The sequence below is a fragment of the Myotis myotis genome, unplaced genomic scaffold, assembly GCF_014108235.1.
Source record: "Myotis myotis isolate mMyoMyo1 unplaced genomic scaffold, mMyoMyo1.p scaffold_m19_p_10, whole genome shotgun sequence".
Lineage (NCBI taxonomy): Eukaryota > Metazoa > Chordata > Mammalia > Chiroptera > Vespertilionidae > Myotis > Myotis myotis.
This window is the reverse complement of record NW_023416314.1, coordinates 49827782-49837099: the sequence shown is the minus strand read 5'-3', so window position 1 is coordinate 49837099 and position 9318 is coordinate 49827782.

The following is a 9318-nucleotide window of genomic DNA, read 5'->3' as shown; positions in this document are numbered from 1 at the left end:
CTAGTTGGATTTTGATTAGATGATTGTACGTCCCACCAGTCCAGAAGACTGGGGGTGATCGGCACAATGGAAATCCTATAGTATAGACCAAATGTTACCAATGGATTTTATTATTTGCCCAGTGAAATGAGTCCCTTGGTCACTATGTAACTCAGAGGGAATTCCCAATTAGAAATTATTTTTTCTAATAACAATTTACTAACTGTTAAGGCTGTTGCTCTCCTGCAAGGGAATGCTTCAACCCAGTGAGAAAAAATACAAGTCATAACTAATATATGTCTGTACCCTTGAAATAGTGACATTTGGATAAAATCCAATTGTCATACTTCAAGTGGTCCTAAAGGGAGTGGGAAATGTCCTTGGGATCCATGGAGTGCTTTTCCTGGGTTATATTTGGACAGATGGGATATCTGCTGTACACTTTATAAGCTACTATAAGAGAAAGTTTCCAGTAATATTGTTTAGTCCATGAAATCATTTTTTTAGGACCCCAATGTGTTAGCTCATGTACATGTTGAAGTACATGGGATTGGGCCTCTACAGGTAAAATAGATTTCTGATTAGATCCAAGCCATGTCTGTCTGGGTTAAAGGTTCCCACTGTTAGTTGCCATATTCTTTTTTCATCTTCTGTAGTTGTGTACTGAAACTGTAAAAGATAACCTTTTATTGATTTAATAGAAAGCAAAGAACATTCTTGGGTCTGGATAACTTGACTGTTCAATACCGCCTGCTTAGCTGCAGCAGCAGCAAAATGATTTCCTTTTGCTTCCATGGTGGTAGCTTTAGAATGCCCTGGGATTTTGATAATTGCCAATTGTTTCAGTTGCTGTATGGCATCTAAAAATTCTGCAACCAGTTTTCCATTTTTCATGGGCTGCCCAGAGGAAGTTAAGAAGCCTTGCTGCTTCCATAACATTCCAAAGTCAGAGCTACCGCAAATACATAGCAACTATCAGTGTAAATATTGGCTACTTGGCCTTGGGCCAATTGACAAGCCCAAGTTAGAGCAAATAGTTCAGCTTGTTGGGCAGATCTTATTTCAGGTAGCTAAGAACTTTCAATTATGTCCACCATGGAAGTTATTGCATATCCAGTTCGGTAATGTCCCTGTCCATCTTTCAGATAAGATCCATCTGTGAACCAAATTAAGTCAGCATTATCAATAAGAGTTTCCTGTAAATCATTCCTAGGAGCAAGAAGGTGCTCAGTGAGCAAAACACAACTGTGGGTGTCTTCCTCCTGTAAAGAGGGTAACAGAGTGGGAGGGTTAAGGCGATTACAGCAAGTTAAAGTAATATGAGGTGCAGAGAGCAGGAGCACTTCATAAGAAGCCAATCTACTGACAGAAAAGTGTTGAGTGTGATGAGAGTTCAGGAAAGATTCAACAGAACGAGGAACAGAAATAGTTAAAGGAGAGCCCATAACTATATCTCCTGTGTGTTTACATAACAGGGCTGTAGCAGAGATTGCCCTCATACAGGAAGGAGCTCTTTTGCTACTGTGTCTAGCTGCTGACTATAAACCTATAGTGATCTCCATATTTCGGAGTTAGAACTGCTAAAGCATTTCCTTCACTTTCATATGTGAAAAGGAAGAAGAGAAGTTTATAGTTTGGATGCCCCAGCGCAGGAGTTTTAGACAGTACTTCTGATAGAGCCTCTATAGCTTGATTCCCTTCAGGATTCCATTGAATTTGGATCCGGTTTATCTGACTTTAATAGGGCAGAGAGAGGTTGGGCTATCAATGAAAAGTTTGGAACCCAATTTCTACAATATCCAGTCAAACCCAGGAATCCTCTAAGTTGCTTTCTTGTTTTTGCAAGAGAGAAAGATAGGATTCCTCTAAGTCAGGGTTAATCAGTAGCCCATCTTTAGATATGAGATGGCCAAGGTATTTTACTTGAGGTAAGTAAAACTGAAGCTTATCCTTCGAGACTTTATGTCCTTTTATAGCTAGCTGCTACAGTAGGTAAATTGTGTCCTTTTGAGGGTCTAGTAATGTCCTAAAGCATAAAAATAAATCATCTACATACTGGATTAGAGTGGAATCTCTAGGAAATTTAATATCATTTAAATCAGCTTTTAATATCTGGGAAAATAGGTGGGACTTTCTGTATATCCCCGGGGCATTATAATAGAAGTAAATTGTCCATCTTTCCAGGTGAAGGCAAAGAGATATTGACTGTCCTTTTCTACTGGAATACTGAAAAGGCACTACATAAACCTGTTACTGAAAAATATTGGCAGTCCACAGGAATGGCTGATAATAATGTACGTGGATTTGAAACCACAGGATGTCTGGGTATAACTATTTTATTTATAGCTCTGAGATCCTGTACAAATCTCCATCCTTTTTCTTTCTTTCTTTTTTTAAATATATTTTATTGATTTTTTACAGAGAGGAAGGGAGAGGGGTAGAGAGCTAGAAACATCGATGAGAGAGAAACATCAATCAGCTGCCTCCTGCACACCCCCTACTGGGGATGTGCCCGCAACCAAGGTACATGCCCCTGACCAGAACCGAACCTGGGACCCTTGAGTCCGCAGGCCGACGCTCTATCCACTGAGCCAAACCAGCCATCCTTTTTCATTTGGTTTCTTTACTGGAAGAATAGCAGAATTACAGGGGCTTGTACATGGAATTATAAGCCCCCTTTTTGACCAGTAAAAATATATGTTGCGCCATAACATCTCCTACTTGAAAGGGGGCAAGTTTGGATTTAAAAACAGTCATTGGTTGGTTAGATATCCCTACCATTTATACAGAAGCTTTATTCCGAGTGAGAAGGAAACTTAGTTGGGTAGGATAAAGAACAGATAAAGTAGCCCCAGTGTCCACAAGGGCCTTAGTAACTTCCCCTTTTATGAAAATTTCAATTTCTCCTAAAGTATTAGTAAGGAGAAGAGGAAGTACCCTTTCAGTCCTCGGAGTAGCCCTATGCTTGCTTCTGTTTGTTTTCTCTTTGTAAATACCATTTCAGTTTTCTATAATCTTTCTTATGGTGGTCTGCCTTTTTACAGTAAAAACTTCTTTCCCTCCTTTTCTAAGAGATTTCCGAGTAGAATTGACTTGATTGATTAATTGTTGGAGCTGTAAGTTTATAATTTGGTCAGCTTTATCTTTTTTTCTCTTTTGGATAATGTTAGATAGTCGATCAGCCAGAATAGCCAGTTCATCAGCATGAGTAGTTTGCCTGTTTAACTTATGTTGTTTGATCAAAGTTACAAGCTCTTCATCCAGTCCTTCCAAAAATGCCGAATTTAGTAAGGGATCATTTTGATGATCCTTAAAACTGTCTGGAGAGAGACCTGAGTATAGTTGGAAAGTTTTTTCAAAACGTTCAAAGAAATCAAGCACTGGTTCATCTGGCTTTCTTTTACATTGCTGGATTTTGGTCCAGTCCATTTTCCGAGGAAAAATCTCAGGTATGGCTTGATAAAGCCCGTGAGCTAATTCCCTGCATTTTTCCCTGTCTGTGTCTCTCTGCTTTAAAAAATCTTGAACCAGAGTATGCCAGTGAACCTTATTCAGCCATTCTGTTGCCTTGCTCTCAGAAACCAGTAGGTATATTAATTGGAATAGGTCAGAATAGCCAGGATCATATATTCTAACAGTTAAATCAAATTCCTTTGTAAAGGAGTTTGGGTTCTGGAGAGGGTCAGGGAAATCTTTAGTTAGATTTCTTAATTCTGTTCTAGTCCAGGAATATATCTCAAAAAAATAAAAGAGATATATAAATGACTAAAAAGCATATAACATTAATATTTAAAGAAACACAATTCAAATCTAAAATGAGGTACCACTTCACATCCACTAAGGTGGTTATAATTTAAAAATAGGAAAATAATAAGTGTTGACAAAGATATGGAGCAATTAGAACTCTTCTAAGTTGCTGGTAGGAATGTAAAATGGGGCAAGTGTTTTGAAAAACAATTTAGCTGTTCTTCAAAACGTTAAAAAGGACTTACCACAAGACTCAGCAGTTCTACTCCCACGTACATACATAAGAGATTAAAAACAGTTGATCAGACAAAAACATGGATAGGAATGTTCATAGAAGCTTTATACATAATAGCCAAAAATTAAAAACAACTCAAAATGCCCATGACTAACGAATTAATAAATAAAATGTGGTATATCCACATAATGGAACATTGTTTGGTAATAAAAAGAAGTGAAGTACTAATACGTACTACAACATGAATGACCCTTGAAAACATTATGCTAAGTGAAAGAAACCAGACTCAAAAAGCCACAGATTATGATTCCATTTGTATGAAATGTCCAGCATAGACAAATCCATCTATATTATATAAAAGCCTAAGCGACCGCTGACCATCTGACTGTCCAACTGTCCGACTATCCAAACGGTAGCTATGACATGCACTGACCACCAAAGGGCAGACATTCAATGCAGGAGTGGAAACCACAGGCATGGAAACATGGAACAGACTGATGAATCTCAGAGGGAAGAAGGGAGTGGGGGAGGACAGGAAGAGATTAACCAAAGATCATATGTGCATACTAGAGGCCCGGTGCACGGATTCATGCACCAGTGGGGTCCCTCAGCCTGGCCTGCACCCTCTTGCAATCCGGGACCCCTCAGGATGTTGGAGAGTCAGTTTCTACCCTATCCCCACAGGCCAGGCTGAGGGACCCCACCAGTGCACGAATCCGTGCATCAGGCCTCTAGTAGAGACATAAAGCTGATTAGTGTTTGCCCAGGAGCTTGGTGGAGGAGAGGAATGTAGAGTGAATGCCTAACGGGTATAGGGTTTCTCTCTCAGGGGATGATGTTGTGGGGCACAAAACATAATTTTCCTTCCACCTTTCTAAGTTCTGGCTGGGCTAATAATCAAATTAATGTGAGAAAGATTAATAGGATAAAATGTCCAAATTTATTGCATATGTACATTTGGGAGTTATATAAGAATGTGAACCCCAAGAATACACTCAGCTGTTGAGGCTTATATGCCATTCTGGAAAAAGAAGAGAGAGGCAGGAGTTTTGGATTTCAAAGGGAAAGAAAGCAATTCATAAGTAAATGACAAAAAGCAAACATGTAATAAAGAAATTCTTGCTGGGTCACCCTGGAACAATTGGGGCACAAAAGGGGGGGGCCTGTTTGTTGCTGGATTTCTTCCTGACTGCCACACTAAATTTATATTATGATTCTAAGGTGATGCTCTCTTCCTTTAAACAAGTTTTTCTAAATAAATAGGTTTTTCTATCTGAATCTCTTTAGGTAGGTAAGGTGGAGGGTCAAAGGTTCTTTCTGAGGCTTTTGTTTGTTAATAACCAGCTTAAATTCAATATCCCAAAGGCATATTTTGGTGTGGCAAACTCTGGTCCCCCTCTATATTCTAGAATTAGATAGTGGTGAGGGTTGCACAACATTGTGAATGTATTAAGATCACTAAATTATATACATACTTTAAAATTATTTTAAAAAGTAATTTGTTTATTATGTGAATTTTACCTCAACTTAAAAATATCTGCCATAACCAGTTTGGCTCAGCGGAGAGAGCGTCAGCCTGTGGACTGAAGGGTCCCGGATTTAATTCTGGTCAGGGGCACATGCCTGGGTTGTGGGCTTGAATTGATCCTCAGTGGGGGGGACGTGCAAAAGGCAGCCAATCAATGATTCTCTCTCATCATTGATGTTTCTATCTCTCTCTCTCTCTCCCCTCCTCTCTGAAATCAATAAAAATGTATATATTTTTAAAAATCAAGTCATAAACGGACTTTATCAATATGTAAAACTCTTTTCACCAAAGACATTAGTGGTGAGCAAAAGACCACCTGTATATAAAACGTGTAAAAAATGTAAACAGACTCACAAAAGAAATATGTATAGCCATAAAGATATGAGAAGACACGAAGTTAACTAGAAAAAAGAAAAATGCACATTATAACAATGAGATAGCATATCTTTGTAGATTTGCAAAATTGAAAGAATTTGAAAATATCAAGGGTGTCTAAGAGTTGGAAAAAGATGATCTTATATACTGCTAATACAAGTTTAAAATGCAATCATTTTGGAGGGTAATTTGGTAGTAAAGTGTTAAAATTTTAAAATATACACCCTCTGCAACTTAGCAATTCTACTTCTCTGTATTTACTCCCCCAAAATATCAGTAGAGGTACATATGAAAGCATGTACAAGTATATTTGTTGCAGCATTTTTTTTTTTTTTTTGTAAATGCAAAAATAAGAAACAAACCAATGAGTGTGGAGAAATAAATTAGGGTAGAATTGCCCAGCCAGCATGGCTCAGTGGTTGAATGTTGACCTATGGACTAAGAGGTCGCGATTTGATTTCTGTTCAGGGCATGTGCCGGGTTGTGGGCTCGATCCCCAGCGTGAGGGAGGCAGCCTATCAGTGATTCTCTCTCATCATGGATGTTTCTATCTCTCTCTCCCTCTGTCTTCCTCTCTGAAATAAATAAAAATATATTTTAAAAAAATATTGTGCCACATAATAATATATAACCACTAAAACAAATAATGTTAAAATGGAAAGATTCCTAAGAAATACTGTTAAATTTAAAAAGCAAGTTTTAAAACATTCTTCATTTATGTAAAAATCTACAAAATCTAACAAAACCAAACTACCAAATACTTTGTTTCCTATGGGAATGTATATTGTGTATGTATGCATATGTTGGGGGAAAGCCCGAAAAGTCTAAATTCAGGATTGATTCTGAAGAACTGACACATAGTCTTATTCAAACTCATAAGAGCTTTAATAGGAGCAACTTACATAATGGGCAAGGCAGCTGCTTCCAGTGGTGGCCGGCAGCGAGAATCCACACCCCTCCCAGAACAGAGTTTCTTTTTAAAGGGGATTAATAGCAGGGGTTAATAGCAAAACCAGCTGGCAGGGAGACCTCCAGAGAGAACAACGAATCACTGAGTTAAAAGAAAAGTTAAAAGACAAACATCAGGCAGTTACTACACTCTACATTCATTAACCTCCTTCCTGGGGGCATGGTGTTTGTCTTTGGGTAGCATGGGGGTGGGGGGGGGGTTGCGGGGAGGGGGGGGGTTTCGGGGAGGGAGGGGAAGTGATTCAGAGTAGTCACCCGTGTCTGAGCTTACAGAGTTTGACAGTCACAGAGAGTTCAACATCTCCCAGGTGCCTTTGCTGCTGGAGCTATATTGCATCTCTAAAGTGAGTTCCCCTACATATATAAATGTAAGGGGGAAAAAGTTTGGGAAATCAAAAGTGAAAGTGGGGAACCAAGATGGCGGCATAGGTTAACGCCGGAGTTTGCTGCTTTGAACAACTACTTCAAAAGTGAAACCAAAAAACGGAAGGGACATCACCCAGAACCACAGGAACGCTGGCTGAGTGGAAGTCCTACAACTAGGAGGAAAGAGAAACGCATACGGACACTCAGAGGAGGCACAGTGCTGAAGTCAAATTCTGAGGTGCGGAGTGCGCGGAGCGGGCTGGCGGCGGAGGGCGCGGTTGGCGTTTTCAATCGGGAGGGAGTCGCAGACTCTGAGCTCCAGATCCGGGCGAGTCTTTAGGGACCCAGACTCAAACGGGAGAAGCGGGACTGTCTGGCTTCGGTCAGAGTGAGTGCAGCTTTCTCTCTGAGCTTTGCAGCGGGTGCTGGGACTCAGAGAGGCAGAGCCCCTGGGGACAGGACTGAGAGCCGCCATAACTGCTCTCTCCGGCCCACCCTGTTGATCCTGTGCGACCCGCCCCGCCCAAGCCCTGCACACAGGCATTTGCCGGATAGCCTCAGGCAAACGCCAGATTAGCACCTCCCTAGAGGACAGAAGTTCTCTCACTGCTGACACAGCTGATTCTCATAGCCACTTGGCCTGGAGGTCAAACCCTCCCTGGAATTAGCTACAACAATCAAGATTTAACTATAAGACTGCGAACAAAGACCACTAGGGGGTGCACCAAGGAAGCATAACAAAATGCGGAGACAAAGAAACAGGACAAAATTGTCAATGGAAGATATAGAGTTCAGAACCACACTTTTAAGGTCTCTCAAGAACTGTCTAGAAGCCGCCGATAAACTTAATGAGATCTACAAGAAAACTAATAAGACCCTCGATCTTATATTGGGGAACCAACTGGAAATTAAGCATACACGGACTGAAATAACGAATATTATACAGACTCCCGACAGCAGACCAGAGGACCGCAAGAATCAAGTCAATGATTTGAAATGCGAGGAAGCAAAAAACACCCAACCGGAAAAGCAAAATGAAAAAAGAATCCAAAAATGCGAGGATAGTGTAAGGAGCCTCTGGGACAGCTTCAAGTGTACCAACATCAGAATTATAGGGGTGCCAGAAGATGAGAGAGAGCAAGATATTGAAAACCTATTTGAAGAAATAATGACAGAAAACTTCCCCTACCTGGTGAAAGAAATGGACTTACAGGTCCAAGAAGCGCGGAGAACCCCAAACAAAAGGAATCCAAAGAGGACCACACCAAGACACATCATAATTAAAATGCCACGAGCAAAAGATAAAGAGAGAATCTTAAAAACAGCAAGAGAAAGAAACTCAGTTACCTACAAGGGAATACCCATACGACTGTCAGCTGATTTCTCAACAGAAACTTTGCAGGCCAGAAGGGAGTGGCAAGAAATATTCAAAGTGATGAATACCAAGAACCTACAACCAAGATTACTTTATCCAGCAAAGCTATCATTCAGAATTGAAGGTCAGATAAAGAGCTTCACAGATAAGGAAAAGCTAAAGGAATTCATCACCACCAAACCAGGATTATATGAAATGCTGAAAGGTATCCTTTAAGAAGAGGAAGAGGAAGAAAAAGGTAAAGATACAAATTATGAACAACAAATATGCATCTATCAACAAGTGAATCTAAGAATCAAGTGAATAAATAATCTGATGAACAGAATGAACTGTTGATTATAATAGAATCAGGGACATAGAAAGGGAATGGACTGACTATTCCTGGGGGGGAAAGGGGTGTGGGAGATGCGGGAAGAGACTGGACAAAAATCGTGCACCTATGGATGAGGACAGTGGGTGGGGAGTGAGGGCGGAGGGTGGGGCAGGAACTGGGAGGAGGGGAGTTATGGGGGGAAAAAAAAGAGGAACAAATGTAATAATCTGAACAATAAAGATTTAATTAAAAAAAAAAGAAGGAGAAAGGCAAAAAAAAAAAAAAAAAAAAAAAAAAAAAAAAAAAAAGTGAAAGTGGTATCAGTGGAAGGGGACAGATCCATATTGTTGAAGGTAATAAAAGGTGATTTAAATCTTATTTTAAACATTTTTTTTTACATAGAGACATGCTATTAATCATAAAACAAGAAA